The sequence below is a fragment of the Canis lupus genome, chromosome 20 (genome assembly GCF_048164855.1).
Source record: "Canis lupus baileyi chromosome 20, mCanLup2.hap1, whole genome shotgun sequence".
In the NCBI taxonomy this organism is placed as follows: Eukaryota; Metazoa; Chordata; class Mammalia; order Carnivora; family Canidae; genus Canis; species Canis lupus.
In genome coordinates, this window is record NC_132857.1 from 26,737,346 (window position 1) to 26,755,004 (window position 17,659).

Genomic DNA, 17,659 nt, shown 5'->3' on the forward strand with positions numbered 1-17,659 from the left:
CTATGTGATTTAACTTCTTTGTGATCTTAGAAGAGCTGGGACTAACAAGCAGGGACTATGCTTCACTCTGGCATGGAGACCTTTCTGCACTTGTTCCTTGTTCTCATCACTAGCTACTTCAATACAGTTCACTTCCGCTCCTCCCCCCCCCCCAAAAAAAGAAAACATTTTGAGCAATTATTATAGGCTAATCTGACGAATAAGAAAAGTTTCTCTCCACGTGGATATTAGAGGAGCAAGGGGTGGGGAGTGGTAAAAAGACCACTGACCACCGCAAATAAGAGCTTTCAGAGAACTTCAGTTCACCTGGGCATCGCAGGTTTCACAGGAGAGCTGGCATGGAGAGTATGCTCGGAAGGATGGGTGTGATTTCAAGTCAAAGACAATGAAAAAAAATAGACATTTCACTCTGTGTTCTGGATTAAGGTTACAGCAAATGTTTAGAGATATAAAGGTTTAAGGCATTCAGCAACAGGGATGGTTTAGGTATGACTACAAGCTAAGTCCAGATTCACCAATTTTAGTAAGAATCATCTAAGATGCTGCTGTCATTACAGGGCTCAGGCTCCTTTACCATATATTCTGATCCAGACCAGGAGTCAGTCATAAATCTGTATTTCTAAAAAAAATCCCCAGTGGGCAGTACATGGTGAAAGGAATTGCACTTTAAAAAGAGTGAAAAATGAAGTAAGATGAAGGCGAATGGAGGGTGGGGCCAGGTTGTGAACCTTAGTGAACATCAGGAGGTGTTTTGACTCTATTAACTATGTAATTGGAAAATCACTGATTTTTTTAGAACTAGATAGAATTGTCTTAGATAGAAGGTAAGAAGAACCCTAAACTGAGCTTGGCTATCGAGGTGGGGGAGGGGAAGGAAGGTAAGAATGCTGGGAAAAGAACCAAGGTTGAAATAAAAATACTTTAGCTCTGGACTCCCAAGATCTCAGGTCAAGTCTACCAGTAACCATGTAGCTTTGAGCTGGTATGCAGCTCCTGATTCCCAAGAACCTCAGCAGTTAAGTGAATATTGTACAGACAGATATGTGTCATTTCCTATATTCCTCTCTATAGTGCAGAGAATTTCAAATGTGTGGCTCTTGGCTGATGGCAGAATCAGATATATCCCCAGCCTATCCTCTAGAAACTGAGTGTGGGTATGTGACCCAGGCTTGGCTCTGCCAGTGCTCTCACCTGGGTCTTTGAAGGTTGCAGGAATGATGCAAGTTTGGAAGAGCCAAAACATTCCTCATGGCAACCATGATGTGAAGAATCTATCAGAGCCTGTGGCATGGACATCAGAGTATCACTGGAGGTTTGCAAAATTCACCAGTGTTGGCATCAAATGTCCAGGCAGGCTTCTATTCAGAGTTGTAACCTAAGTTTGTTCACTGTTTTCTAGCCCACCTAATTTTCTGCTTCTTTTGGAAGCCTGGTTCTCCATCTTTCCCGGTGACTTTGTGAGGAGCTATCTAACAGCCTTTCTTTTCTTCTTAATCTGTACAGACATTTACTGTTGCTTGTTACAACTAATTTCTACTAATGCAGAATATGAATGAGACAAATGTATTATTCATGAAGTTATTTTATAAACTCTGGACTATTTTCTGTAGGCTAAAGAAATATTAAGCTTCTGAATCTGAACATTCAGAATAATAGTGATTTATTTTTAAAAGGAAGTTTGGAAGAATTTCTGGAGAGTTTGACAAAATTTGTTTCAGAAGGTTGGGAGTAGGAAGTACCACTGGGACAACCATTCAGACAGACGGAAAAATTGGCGTATTAATCAGGGTTGAGTAAATTTGCTGTAATAACAAATAAACTTCAATGTCATGGTGCAACAAAATTTAATTTCTTTCCCATAGTAACAGGGGAAAATAAAGCATGGAAAATACTGGACTGTGTGCCTTCAAGGACGTGAAGAATAATGCTCCACTCCTTTACATGGACTGCACATACTGACCTACTCCCAAAGGGTACAGCATGGAAATGAAGGGAAAATGATGGAAACCTGAGAGACACCACCTCAACCAGGTGACCAAGGCCAACATCAACAGTTATGAGCGATGCTAATAGCAAGTATTCTTGTTATGGTGTGATGAAAATGCCATCCTATCCGCTTCCCCAGACATAGTATACTACTCCATCATGAGAAAATCATCAGATAAATCCTAATTGAGGTACTCTTTACAAAATATGTAACTTGTACCTCTCAAACTATCAAGATTATTGAAAACTAAAGGAAAGTCTGAGAAACTGTCAGAGCCACAGGAATCTGAGGAAACATGACTAAATCTAACATTTTATCCTGGATGAATTCCTGAAGCAGAAAAAAGGACATTAGGTAAAAACTAAGAAAATCTGAATAAACTACGGGCTTTACTTAATAATAATGTGTCAATATTGATTTATTAACTGTGACAAAGGTACCATACTAATGAATGATGTTAAGAATAGGGGAAACTAGATATGAAGTATACGGGAACTCTCCGTACTAGTTTCACAAATGTTTATAAATCTAAAACTATTTAATTTTTAAAGTTTATTTTTTAAAATTTGGATTTTAAATACTTTGGCCCAATAGTGAACTCTGTCACTTTTGCTCACATTACTTTGCCCAGAACTAGTCACATGGTTCCATCTAACCACTACAGGGCTGGAAGTGTCTCTCTGTGAACTCAGGAGGGAGTGAAGACTGGGGAAGGGATGAGCACTGCAGGTAGGTGAGGAATAGTTCAATGTAGAAGAGCTACCTACAAAAAGGCAATGGTGTGTTGGTGTTCTCTCCAAGGAGAGAGTATGGAGGTGCATAAATGAGAATGTAGGAGCAATCTTTGGGGGATGATTGCTGAAGATCAGCCAGTGGAGGGATGTGCAAAGAGGTGAGTCAAGAAGGTAAAGAAGAAATGAGGACCCATTTACATGGAATGAAAGTAAGTAGGTTAAGGACAGAGGAGAGGACATGACACATATTAACAAACAGGAACTGGAGGGTATCATGCTGAGTGAAGTAAGTCAATTGGAGAAGGACAATCATCATATGATTTCACTCATATGGGGAATATAAGAGATAGTGAAAGGGATTATGAGGGAAAGGAGGGAAAATTGGTGAGAAAAATTAGAGAGGGTGACAAAACATGAGAGACTTCTAACTCTGGGAAAGATACAAAGTAGTGGAAGGGGCAGTGGGCAGGGGGATGGGGTAACTGTGTGTCAGGCAATAAGGAGGGCACTTGACAGGATGAGTACTGGGTGTTATACTATACTATATGTTGGCAAATTGAACTTCAAAAAAAAAATAAAAAAAAAATAAAAAAAAAAAAACAGAAAGCCAGAGTCCCCTTTGGGAAGTATTTCAGTGAGTAGGAGTGTATATGGGAGGAAAAGGAGTGGAGTATGTAAGTATAGATAGACATTTCAACAAATAGTAATAAGGGGAAAGAAGAATGAAAATACAGTAGCCAAAGGTGAAAAGACATCAAAATAAGAGTATCTTGTGCCTAAAATTTTTAAAAAGGAAACTTAGCAAAAAACAAAAACAAACAAAAAAAAAAACACGATTTTTTTTCGATTTAGAATGACATTTGCATTCTTGATCTTGCCTCTACTAACTTCCTTCTAAATGATAGTTCAAGAACAGGAATGATACAGAAACTACAACACTATTAAGCTGGGTGGCTCAGAGGCTTAGCGCCACCTTCAGTCCCGGGTGTGGTCTTGGAGACCCGGGATTGAGTCCCACGTCAAGCTCCCTGCGTGAAATGGAGCCTGCTTCTCCCTCTGCCTGTGTCTGTGCGCCCCCCACCTCTATCTGTGTCTCTCATGAATAAATAAATAAAGTAAAATAAATAAAATAAAATAAAAACTACAACACTGAAAATCAGTCCTTTCTTTCACCTCATCCCCAGTGAGAGTCTTTTTTTTAATAATAAACTTATTTTTTATTGGTGTTCAATTTGCCAACATACAGAATAACACCCAGTGCTCATCCCGTCAAGTGCCCCCCTCAGAACCTGTCACCCATTCACCCCCACCCCCGCCCTCCTCCCATTCCACCACCCCTAGTTCGTTTCCCAGAGTTAGGAGTCTTCATGTTCTGTCTCCCTTTCTGATATTTCCCACACATTTCTTCTCCCTTCCCTTCTATTCCCTTTCACTATTATTTATATTCCCCAAATGAATGAATCTATTAGGGACTCTAGATGTGGACTATAGACTTGGGCAAGGGTGGGACTCTGGGGCATTGCATCCTAGGAGGTAGAGTCTCTATATCTGGGGCCGGGAGGAGGGGCAAGAGGGCGGAAGAGTAGGGTCCCCAAGTCACCTGTCCCCACCAAATTACCTAGATAACCTTCAAATCATCCTGAAAACCTACGAATTCGGCCAGAGATTTAAAGAGAGACCAGCTGGAATGCTACAGTGAGAAGAGTTCGCGCTTCTATCGAGGTAGGAAGACGGGGAAAAAGAAATAAAGAAACAAAAGGCCTCCAAGGGGGAGGGGCCCCGCGAGGAGCCAGGCTGAGGCCGGGGCGAGTGTCCCCAGGACAGGAGAGCCCCGTCCCGGAGGAGCAGGAGCTGCACCAACCTTCCCGGGCGGAAAGGGGCTCCAGGGAGGTGGAGCAGGACCCAGGAGGGCGGGGATGCCCTCGGGCTCCCGGGGACACTAACAGGCACCTGCGCCCCGGGAGAGTGCGCCGAGCTCCCTAAGGGCTGCAGCGTGCCCGGCGGACCCGGAGCAGCTCGGAGGGGCTCGGGGACGGCTCCGCGGAGGGGGCTGCGGGGCGGGAGCAGCTCGGGGGGCTCGGGGGCGGCTCCGCGGAGGGGGCTGCGGGGCGGGAGCAGCTCGGGGGGCTCGGGGGCGGCTCCGCGGAGGGGGCTGCGGGGCAGGAGCGAATCCAACAGCGCAGGCCCCGGAGCACAGGGCACCGGGACACAGCCCAGGATCCGGCCTCCCCCGGGACAGGCAGAGGCCGGGAGGGCCCAGGACCGCAAGGACGCTCCTGCCCCGGAGCTGAGCAGATCAGCGGCCCCGCCCCGGCGCCTCCAGGCCCTGCAGACGGAGAGCTCCGGAGCTACTGCGGGAGCTGACTCCAGGGCTCCAGAGCTGGCCCCGCCACTGCGGTTGTTCCTCCTGGGGCCTCATGGGGTGAACAACCCCCACTGAGCCCTGCACCAGGCAGGGGCAGAGCAGCTCCCCCAAGTGCTAACACCTGAAAACCAGCACAACAGGCCCCTCCCCCAGAAGACCAGCAGGACGGACAAGTTCCAGGGGAAGTCAAGGGACTTAAATTATACAGAATCAGAGGATACTCCCCCGTGTTTGTTTGTTTGTTTTTTGCTTTTTGGTTTCTGTTTGCTTCCCCCACCTTTTTTTTTCTTTTGTTTCTTTTTCTTTCTCTTTTTCTTTTCTTTTTTTTCTTTTTTCTTCCTTTTTTCTTTTTTCTTTTTCTCTTTTCTTTCCTTCTTTCTCTCCTCTCTTTTTCTCCTTTTCCCAATACAACTTCTTTCTGGCCACTCTGCACTGAGCAAAATGACTAGAAGGAAAACCTCACCTCAAAAGAAAGAATAAGAAACAGTCCTCTCTCCCACAGAGTTAGAAAATTTGGATTACAATTCAATCTCAGAAAGCCAATTCAGAAGCACTATTATACAGCTACTGGTGGCTCTAGAAAAAATCATAAAGGACTCCAGAGACTTCATATCTGGGGGCCATAGGTTTGGCTATAAGCAGTGCAAATATTTTACATTTTCCGTGAGTTTAGGGAAGCAACACATAGAAATAAGGAAAGGTTGCATTTACATCTAGAAGAAAGGCTCCATATGACTGTCTTCTGGAAACTAGAAATCATACTGATAATCGTGTGCATAAATTTTCCTCCACCCCCAGCTCTGAGAAACTGAGTACTAGCAACAAAGAAAGGAGAGCAGGTACTTTCTGAGTTTAACACTACAATATTTAAAGTGGAAAATAGATTGGATGAGATTAACAGCATTAAATATGGCACACACACACAAAGATTATTGAAAATGAAGAGTTAGTACTATAAATTGCAAAATGAAACAGAAACAAAATAAAAAAAGTCAGTGAACTAAGGAACAGTTTCAAGCAACCTAATATACAGAGCATTGGAGCCAACAAAAGAGAGAAGGTGTGTGTTGTGTGATGTCTGATATGTGATGGGACGAAGGGAAGAAAAAAATATTTGGAGGGATAATGGCTCAAAAACTTCCAAATTTAATGAAATCTATAAACTCACAGATCCAAGATCAATAAACCTGAAGAGCATGAAAAATAAGCTATATGAAGGTATATCCTAAAATGAGTCACTCTGAGAAATAGAAAGTTTAGACACTATCATTTGGTGTCCTCAACAGAGTGCAAGCAAATAGCTTCTTTAAAAATGTAGCCAGAAGATAAGTAGCCAGGAGAAGCTGAATAGGAAAGGAAAGAAGAGGGGATCCCTGGGTGGCTCAGTGGTCTAGCGCCTGCCTTCGGCCCAGGGTGTGATCCTGGAGTCCCGAGATCGAGTCCCATGTCAGGCTCCCTGCATGGAGCCTGCTTCTCCCTCTGCTTGTGTCTCTACTTATCTCTCTCTCTCTGTCTGTCTCTCATGAATAAATAAATAAATAAAATATTTTAAAAAAAGAAAGGAAAGAAGAGAGTTATCTGGAAGAATTCAAGGAAGTTAAGCATTGAATAGTAGAATTAAAAGATGCATTGGGGGCAGAAAAGTGCATAATTGACATTATGAAAAATTAAAATAAGTCAAGAACAAAGATGAAAGTAATTTCCGGAAATAGAGGAAGAGACAGATTAAAGATGCCACAGATGCCAGAAGCTGAGGACTAAAAAAGGAGACTTAGCCTTAGAAATGTGTAGTTCATAGAAATAACAGAAGGTATAAACAGGGACATGACTCATTAAAATGTCTTTTCTAGCTTAAAAAAATTTCTAGTTAAATGGCCCGTATTCAATAAAGAGGGGTAGCAATGAGGATGAAGATGCTGGGCAGAGGTCTCCAAATTGTGGCATTGGAGTTTGGACCAGGCCTGGCAAAGGTTGAGATGGGGTTGAGATCTTGGGGTCGAGATGGGGTTGAGATCTTGGGGTTGAGATGGGGCTGAGATCTTGGGGTTGAGATGTCTAAGCAGAGGGGACAGGTAGTGCTGCACTATATGGTGGCAAAAAGCCAGCAGAACAAACTAATTCTTATGTTGACATAAGTCAGAGAAAGTGAGTTGTCAGGGAGGGCAGGAAAGGAAGTCAGAAAAGCCATCAGAAGCCAAAGTGCATGGCATCCTACCAGATGCAGAGAGGAATATGGATTCGATTCTAAATGCCATGGGAATAATCGCAAGTTTATAAATAGGTAACAAAGTAATTTATATTTTAATGAGACCCACTTGTCTAATATTCAAGAATGAGCTGTAGGGGAGCCAGAGCAGACAAATCAAATGAGATGCATTTTTGAATTGCAATTATGAGGGTAAAAAATTTTATGAGCATCCAGAGATTAACAGTCACAACTACATTCAAATTCAATCAGCCTTAGGCCTCTTCTCTGAAACATAAAATGCAGGTGAAAACAGAGAAACTCAAGAGTAGTTTTGGGGCCACAACTTTATAGAAGCTGGCCGTTCAGTATCCTCTCTCTCCCCTTCCAGCTGCAGTGCCCAGCTTCCAGGCCACTTGTTCTGTACTATGATGGGATCTTGTATGTTTTGTGCTCTATTTGTATCTGGCTCATCTTCCCAAACAGAATGGAGATGGACACTACGTCCCCACCATGTTCTCTCACTCAGAGCTCCTAATAAAGCACTCTGCAATTATTGGGACAATCAGGCTTTTTATGAGGGTTCCATTTTGTGACTGATTGAGATAATGAGGGATCACAGGATCTGGGAAGACATGCTGCAGGAAGTGGAATAAAGGTTGGATTTTGCTATTGAAATAATAATAATAATTAATAATAATAATTCATCAATGGATATCATTAATTCAGCCCCTGCTCTATGTTTGTCTCTTAAACTATGGTATCAAGAGATATTCGAGGTATTGAAATCCCCATATTTACAAAAGAGAAACTGGGAATTAAAAAGGCAAACTAACTTCTCCCAAGAATTGAGAATGCAGGTTGACCATAGTTTATCTGATTCCAAAGCCTCTTTTGCAGATGGTCTGAAGGGAGAGGAGGAGGGCTATGGTGTGTGGAAGCACCATTGGCTGATGTGTGGCATCAAGAGAGCAAAGGATGAAGGGGAACTTTTCAATTTGTGAGTTGTGAATTCTATGCTAGACTTAAGAGCTCACTTTGGAAAAGTATGGTTTGAAGCAGCCTGATGAGTATTTCACTATTAGCACTGCCCAGACCACTTAGGTTGAGGCTGCAAGAGGCCATCAACAATTAACTGCATGCATAAATTTACTCTAATTTACTAGTATTAGAAATGAAAAATTTCCTTTTTTTTCTGCTTATATACATCTTTTTTTCAAAGTAAATAAATGTAACTTTTTCTCTCTGCTAAATAACATTTGTAATGGTTTGCTTCTCTCAACATTGCACAGAGGCTTCTGTTCCCTACAAATTTATACTTTTCCCACTGAGATGATCAACCCCTGACCAATCAGATAATAGCCCCAGGCAAGCAAGCTGCTCTTATCATCAGAGGGAAGAATGATACAAATAAACTGTCAATGCCCTTGTATGCAAAGCTATGATTCTGAACTTGAAATAGCACAAAGATGTGTGGGAGAGAATCCCCATTGACCTTTGGGGAGAAACAGAAAAAAAGCCTTTGTTTTTGTTTAAATCCTGCTCTAGGGGCACCTGTGTGGGTCAGTGGTTGAGCATCTGCCTTTGTCTCAGGTAGTGATCCCAGAGATCCCGGATTGAGTCCCACATCAGGGTCCCAGTGAGGAGCCTGCTTCTCCCTCTGCCTATAAATAAATAAATAAAATCTTAAAAAAAATCCTGCCCTAGACTTGTCTGTGCTATATCCTGCCCTTGCAGAAGCAGCTCTTGGTCCATACCCCAAGGAGATCTCCCCTGGCCAGCTCCATTCCACAGGATCACATGGAGGTCCTGTTAAGAAGAGTGATTATATTTGTGTGCATTCCCATGTTACTTACCTACTCTAACAGAGCTCTCTTCATGGAGTTAGCTATGAAATATACTGGCACCCAGAAGCACACAGGCTTGAAGCAAATTTTGAGGCAGAAATGGAGATGGGGAGACCAAAGTGCTTGCATGGGAAAATCCAGTGATTCTCAGCAGATATATCACAAGAAGTACAGTCTTTATCCAGGGAGAGAAACTCTAAAATAGTGGGATGTCAAGGTAGGGGTTTTCTGAATGTAATCTAAATTAAAATCTTTTAGAGTGTCAGATTTTCAATAAGTAGAAGCTTTTCCTCTTCTTTGGAGATTCTGCTGGCAGCAATGGTACATTTCCAGATGTTAAAGAAGTCATTAACTAAGGAATTTGGCATAATGCAAAAAAAAAAAAGTATAAATTGTGCCCTCTAGTTTTGTGCATTTCATAACTCATGCAATTTTATCCAGTGGCCTGGAAGATTCATAACAAGACTTGGATTTGCCTCAGGAAATGACACAAAGGAAGAACATCAGGTTGTACAACTTGAGGATATGTTAATTGTCAATAAATGCAGTAATATTTTTACATAAATTAACAAAATGCAAAATAAAACTTAGTATGTCCAAATATTAATATTAATAATGAATAGTACTTCAAAATTTTTACACACATCTATGCAGAATCAAGACAGGAAAATATAAATCAAATGAAACCAGGAGTACCTGGAAAATAGAGTTCCTAATATTTAATTTTCTTCCTTATACTTTTTCAGTATTTTCCAATGTTTACAAGTACCAGACCTCCTTTTAATAATCACAATAATAAATGTAATCAGTAAATAGTCTATCAACTGGTTAAAAAAGACAGACAAAGCAAATTAGTAAATCTTATATTGAAAAATATAGTTATTAAAATATTAATGGATAAAATAGCATCTAATTTGGACACGTTAAATAAATTATGGGAGATTCATTAGAACACTTGTGAGAAAGATAAGAAAATTAAAGAACATGAAGGATATATCAAGATCTTCCAGTATATACCTAATAGGAATATCAGAAATGGGACAATGTAGAAAGGTAAAGCAACAATATTCAAAGCTGAATAAAACATGACTCCTTGGACAAGAAATTTGTGATTAACTCTTAAAATATTGATAAAAATTATAATATTATAGACAGATCAGAGTAAAAGTCATCACATAAAGTTGAAAGAGAAAAAAATAGCAGAAGAGAAAGGGAGGGTGTGGTTCAAGATAGCAGTGCAGGAAGATATTGAACTCATTCCCTCCCATGAACATATTTACAAATTTAAAGCTTCATCTGGAAAAATTCCTACTAAAAATAAATAAAAACTAGCCAAACAGCTTTCTCTATAATAAGAGATTGAAGGACCATTTTGAGATGGGTAGGAGAGGCAGAGATGAGGTCTTACCAAAAACCCACACTATTGTGCTGTCATACAACATATAGGAACTTCATAGGCCCCTTAGGCTCTCCCTTAAGAGTGAAGGTTTTGTGCCCATGTGAGGCACTCCAACCTTTGGGATAGGCAAAAGAGAGTAATGGCCTTCAAAATATCTGGCTTTAGAAACCAATGCAGTTTACATCCAGGAGACCCAGGGACTGTGGGGATCTAAGATACTCCTTTTAAGACACCTGTGAATGAACAAAATTAGTAAAATTAAATATAAGTACAATAATTATTTAAGGGATACACAAACTAAAATGAGGTAAATATGACAAAAAGTAATATACAGGGAGGAGAGTAAAAGTGTAGTTTTTAGGATGTATTCAAATTTAAGTTGTGACTAACTTAAAGTAATTTGATATATAGAAAGACTGTTTTATGTGGGCTTCATGGAAAAACAAAGTAAAAGCCTAGGATAGATACACGAAAGATAATGAGAAAGGAATCTACACATAACAAATAAAAAATATTAAACCACAAGGAAGAGAGCAAGAGAAGAGAATAATAAAGAGGAACTACAAAAACATTCGGAAAACAATGAACAAAATGTCAATATATTTATGCTTACCAAAAATTACTTTAAGTGTAAATGAGCTAAATTCTATAATAAAAAAATAGCTAAACAGATAAAAAAAACACACAAAAAAAATAAGACTCATCTATATGTTGCCTACAAGAGACTCACTTCACTTTCAAAAATACAGACTGAATGTGATGGGATGGGAAAAGATTTTCCATGCAAATGAAAATGAAAAGAAAGCTGAGGTAGCTATATTCATATCAGGCAAAATAGACTTTATCACAAAGACTGTTATAAAAGATAGACACACATAATTATAAATGAGTAATCCAAGAAAAGAATATACCATTTATAAATATTTACACACTTGGGAAGCCTGGGTGGCTCTGGAGTTGAGTGTCTGCCTTCCGCTTAGGGTATGATCCCAGGATCCAAGATTGAGTCTGCATCAGGCTCCTTGTGGGGAGCCTGCTTCTCCCCCTGCCTATGTTTCTGCCTCTTTCTCTCTGTGTCTCTCATGAATAAATACAAAAATATTTTTAAAAGAATATTTACACACTCAACAAAGGAGCACCTAAATATATAAAGTAAATATTAACAGACCTAGAGACAGAAATTAACAGCAATACAATAATAGTAGGGGACTCTAACATCTCACTTACATCAATTGATAGATTATTCAGACAGAAAATTAATAGAGAAATAGCGGTCTTGACACATTAGATCAGGTGGACTTAATAGATATATTCAGAACATTCCATCCAAAAGCATCAGAATACACATTCTTTTCAAGTGGGCATGGAGCATTCACCTGGATAGATGATATGTTAGGCCACAAAAAAAAGTCTCAGTAAATTTAAGAAGATTGAAATTATATCAAGCATTTTTTCCAACCATCATGGCATGAAATTAGAAATCAATTATAGGAAGAAAGTGAAAAAACCACAAATATATGGAGATTAAACAGCATGCTACCAAACAAGTAGGTCAATGAAGAAATCAAAGGGAAAATCAAAAAAATAGCTTGAGACAAAAGAAAATGGAAATACCAAAATCTATGGAATACAGCAAAATCAATTATAAGAAGGAAGTTCATGGCAATACAAGCCTACCTCAGAAAAAAAGGAAAATCTCAAATAAACAACCAAACTTTACACCTAGGAGAACTATAAAAGAACAAATAGCCCAAAATTAATAGAAGGAAGAAAATAATAAAAATCTTAGTGGAAATAAATGAAAAATAGACTAAAAAGAAAATATCAAATTAAACTAAGAGCTTGTTGCTTGAAAGGATAACAATATTGATAAACATTTAGTGAGACTAAAAAGGAAAAAAGAAGACTCAAGTAAAATAAGAACATACAACTGATACTACATAAATACAAAAGATAACAGATTATTATGAAAAGTAAAACACCTACAAAGTAGACAAAAAAAGAATAGATAAATTCCTAAAACATACAACCGCCCATGACTGAGTTAGGGATAAATAGAAAAACTGAGTAGAGCATTACTAGTAAGAAAATTGAATCAGTAATCAAAACTATCCCAATAGGGCAGCATGGGTGGCTCAGCAGTTTGTCACCACCGTCAGCCCAGGGCCTGCTCCTGGAGAACCGGGACCAAGTCCTGCATCGGGCTTCCTGCATGGAGCCTGCTTCTTCCGCTGCCTGTGTCTCTGCCTCTCTCTCGCTCTCTCTCTCCCCCAATCTGTGTCCCTCTTGAATAAATAAATAAATAAATAAATAAATAAATAAATAAATAAAATCTTTTTAAAAAATCTCAATAAATAAAACTCTAGGACTAAATGGCTTAACTTGTTTACTGGTGCATTCTACCCAACATTCAAAGACGATTTGAGAATTCGGCCTGAGATTTAAAGAGAGAACAGCTGGAATGCTGCAGTGAGAAGAGTTCGCACTTTTATCAAGGTAGGAAGACGGGGAAAAAGAAATAAAGAAACAAAAGACATCCAAGGGGGAGGGGCCTGCGAGGAGCTGGGCTGAGGCCGGGGCGAGCGTCCCCAGGACAGAGAAGCAGGAGCTGCACCAACCTTCCCAGGCGGAAAGGCCTCGCAGGGAGTTAGAGCAGGACCCACGAGGGCGGGGGTGCCCTCGGGCTCCCGGGGACACTAACAGACACCTGCGCCCCCGGGGGAGTGCGCCGAGCTCCCTAAGGGCTGCAGTGCGGGCAGCTGGACCAGGAGCAGCTCCGGGGCTCGGTTGGCAGCTCCGGAGGGGGCTGCGGGGCGGGAGCGCAAATCCAACAGCGCAGGCCCCGGACCAATGGGCGCCGCGACACAGCCCAGGATCCGGCCTCCCCCTGGGACAGGCAGAGGCTGGGAGGGCCCAGGACAGCAAGGACGCTCCTGCCCCAAGCTGAGCAGATCAGCCACCCCGCCCTGAAGCCTCCAGGCCCTGCAGAGAGAGAGCTCTGTAGTTACTGCGGGAGCTGACTCCAGAGCTCCAGAGCTGGCCGCAGCCACTGCGGTTGTTCCTCCTGGGGCCGGCCTCACAGGGTAAACAACCCCCACTGAGCCTCACAGTGGCCTCACAAGATAAACAGGGTAAACATCACTCACTGAGCCCTGCACCAGGCAGGGGGCAGAGCAGCTCCCCCAAGTGCTAACACCTGAAAATCAGCACAACAGGCCCCTCCCCCAGAAGACCAGCTACACGGACACGGGAAAAACAAATTATTGACCAAGCATCACAGGAAAGTTCCAGGGGAAGTCAAGGGACTTACAGTATACAGAAAGAGAGGATACTCCCCCTGTTATTTTATTTTTTTTATTTTTTATTTTTTATTTTTTGCATTTTGATTTGTTTGCTTCCCCCACCCCTTTTTTTCCTTTCTTTCTTTTTCTTCTCATTTCTTCTCCTTTTTTTCTTTTTTTCCTTCTCTCTTTTTTCTTTTTCTCTTTTCTTTCCTTCTTTCTCTCCTCTCTTTTTCTCCTTTTTCCAGTGCAACTTGTTTTTGGCCACTCTGCACTGAGCAAAATGACTAGAAGGAAAACCTCACTTCAAAAGAATCAGGAACAGTCCTCTCTCCCACACAGTTACAAAATCTGGATTACAATTCAATGTCAGAAAGCCAATTCAGAAGCACAATTATACAGCTACTGGTGGATCTAGAAAAAAGCATAAAGGACTCAAGAGACTTCATAACTGCAGAATTTAGATCTAATCAGGCAGAAATTAAAAATCAATTGAATGAGATGCAATCCAAACTAGAAGTCCTAACGACGAGGGTTAACGAGGTGGAAGAACGAGTGAGTGACATAGAAGACAAGTTGATGGCAAAGAGGGAAACTGAGGGAAAAAGAGACAAACAATTAAAAAACCATGAGGATAGATTAAGGGAAATAAAAGACTGGATGAGAAAGAAAAACCTACATTTAATTGGGGTTCCCGAGGGCACCGAAAGGGACAGAGGGCCAGAATATGTATTTGAACAAATCATAGCAAAAACTTTCCTAATCTGGGAAGTGAAACAGGCATTCAGATCCAGGAAATAGAGAGATTCCCCCCTAAAATCAATAAAAACCGTTCAATATTTCAACATTTAATAGTGAAACTTTCAAATTGCAAAGATAAAGAGAAAATCCTTAAAGCAGCAAGGGACAAGAAATCCCTGAGTTTTATGGGGAGAAGTATTAGGGTAACAGCAGACCTCTCCACAGAGACCTGACAGGCCAGAATGGGTTGGCAGGATATATTCAGGGTCTTAAATGAGAAAAACATGCAACCAAGAATACTTTATCCAGCAAGGCTCTCATTCAGAATGGAAGGAGAGATAAAGAGCTTCCAAGACAAGCAGGAACTGAAAGAATAAGTGACCTACAAACCAGCTCTGCAAGAAATTTTAAGGGGGACTCCTAAAATTCTCCTTTAAGAAGTCCAATGGAACAATCCACAAAACCAGGGACTGAATAGATATCATGATGACACTAAACTCATATCTTTCTATAGTAACTCTGAACGTGAATGGGCTTAATGTCCCCATCAAAAGGCGCAGGGTGTCACACTGGATAAAAAAGCAGGACCCATCTATTTGCTGTCTACAAGAGACTCATTTTAGACGGAAGGACACCAAGAGCCTGAAAATAAAAGTTTGGAGAACCATTTACCATTCAAATGGCCCTGAAAGAAAGCAGGGGTAGCAATCCTTATATCAGATAAACTAAAATTTACCCTGAAGACTGTAGTGAGAGATGAAGAGGGGCCCTATATCATACTTAAAGGATTTATCCAAGAAGAGACTTAACAGTCTTCAATATATATGCCCCGAATGTGGGAGCTGCCAAATATGTCAATTAATAACCAAAGTTAAGCCATACTTAGATAATAATACACTTATACTTGGTGACTTCAATCTAGCACTTTCTACACGTGATAGGTCTTCTAAGCACAACATCTCCAAAGAAACAAGAGCTTTAAATGATAAACTGGACCAGATGGATTTCACAGATATCTACAGAACTTTATATCCAAACTCAACTGAATACACATTCTTATCAAGTGCACATGAACTTTCTCCAGAATAGACCACATACTGGGTCACAAATCGGGTCTGAACTGATACCAAAAGATTGGGATCGTCCCCTGCATATTCTCAGACCATAATGCCTTGAAATTAGAACTAAATCACAATAAGAAGCATGGAAGGATTTCAAACACGTGGAGGTTAATGACCATCCTGCTAAAAGATGAAAGGGTCAACCAGGAAATTAAGGAAGAATTAAAATATTCATGGAAACTAATGAGAATGAAGATACAACCATACAGAATCTTTGGGATACAGCAAAAGCAGTCCTGAGGGGGAAATCCATCGCAATACAAGCATCCATCCAAAAACTGGAAAGAACTCAAATACGAAAGCTAACCTTACACATAAAGGAGCTAGAGAAAAAACAGCAAATAGATCCTACACCCAGCAGAAGAAGAGTTAATAAAGATTCGAGCAGAGCTCAATGGAATTGAGACCAGAAGAACTGTGGAACAGATCAACAGAACCAGGAGTTGGTTCTTTGAAAGAATTAATAAGATAGATAAACCATTAGCCAGCCTTATTAAAAAGAAGATAGAGAAGACTCAAATTAGTAAAATCATGAATGAGAAAGGAGAGATCACTACCAACACCAAGGATATACAAACTATTTTAAAAACATATTATGAACAGCTATACCCCAATAAATTAGGCAATCTAGAAGAAATGGACGCATTTCTGGAAAGCCACAAATTACTAAAACTAGATCAGGAAAAAATAGAAAACCTGAACAGGCCAATAACCAGGGAGGAAATTGAAGCAGTCATCAAAAACCTCCCAAGACACAAAAATCCAGGGCCAGATGGCTTCCCTGGGGAATTCTATCAAATATTTAAAGAAGAAACCATACCTATTCTATTAAAGCTGTTTGGAAAGACAGAAAGATATTGAGTACTTCCAAATTCCTTCTATGAGGCCAGCATCACCTTAATTCCAAAACCAGACAAAGACCCCACCAAAAAGGAGAATTATAGATCAATATCCCTGATCAAAATGGATGCAAAAATTCTCAACAAGATAATAGCCAATAGGATCGAACAGTACATTAAAAAAATTATTCACCATGACCAAGTAAGATTTATCCCCGGGACACAAGGCTGGTTCAACACTTGTAAAACAATCAGTGTGATTCACCATATCAGCATCTCAAGAACCATATGATCCTCTCATTAGATGCAGAGAAAGCATTTGACAAAATACAGCATCCATTCCTTTTTTGTTTTTAATTTTTATTTATTTATTTATGATAGTCACAAAGAGAGAGAGGCAGAGACACAGGCAGAGGGAGAAGCAGACTCCATGCACTGGGAGCCCGATGTGGGATTTGATCCCGGGTCTCCAGGATCGCGCCCTGGGCCAAAGGCAGGCGCTAAACCGCTGCGCCACCCAGGGATCCCTACAGCATCCATTCCTGATCAAAACTCTTCAGAGTGTAAGGATAGAGGGAACATTCCTCAACATCTTAAAAGCCATCTACGAAAAACCCACAGCAAATATCATTCTCAATGGGGAAGCACTGGGAGCCTTTCCCTTAAGATCAGGAACAAGACAGGGATGTCCACTCTCACCACTGCCATTCAACATAATACTAGAATTCCTCGCCTCAGCAATCAGACAACAAAAAGACATTAAAGGCATTCAAATTGGCAAAGAAGAAGTGAGACTCGCCCTCTTCACCGATGACATGATACTCTACATACAAAATCCAAAAGACTCCACCCCAAGATTGCTAGAACTCATACAGCAATGTGGAAGTGTGGCAGGATACAAAATCAATGCCCAGAAATCAGTGGCATTCTATAAACTCACAATGAAATTGAAGAAAGAGAAATTAAGGAGTCAATCCCATTTACAATTGCACCCCAAAGCATAAGATACCTAGGAATGAACCTAACTAAAGAGGTAAATGATCTATACCCTAAAAACTATAGAACACTTCTGAAAGAAATTGAGGAAGACACAAAGAGATGAAAAAATATTCCATGCTCATGGATTGGCAGAATTAATATTGTGAAAATGTCAATGCTAC

General features: G+C 40.6%; 1 long non-coding RNA gene across 2 annotated transcripts in view; it reads right to left on the minus strand.

The window, feature by feature from the left end:
• The window catches only part of LOC140612075 (uncharacterized), a 72,261-nt gene that overhangs the window by 10,024 nt on the left and 44,578 nt on the right, over window positions 1-17,659 (minus strand). The gene's annotated exons all lie outside the window — the stretch shown is intronic.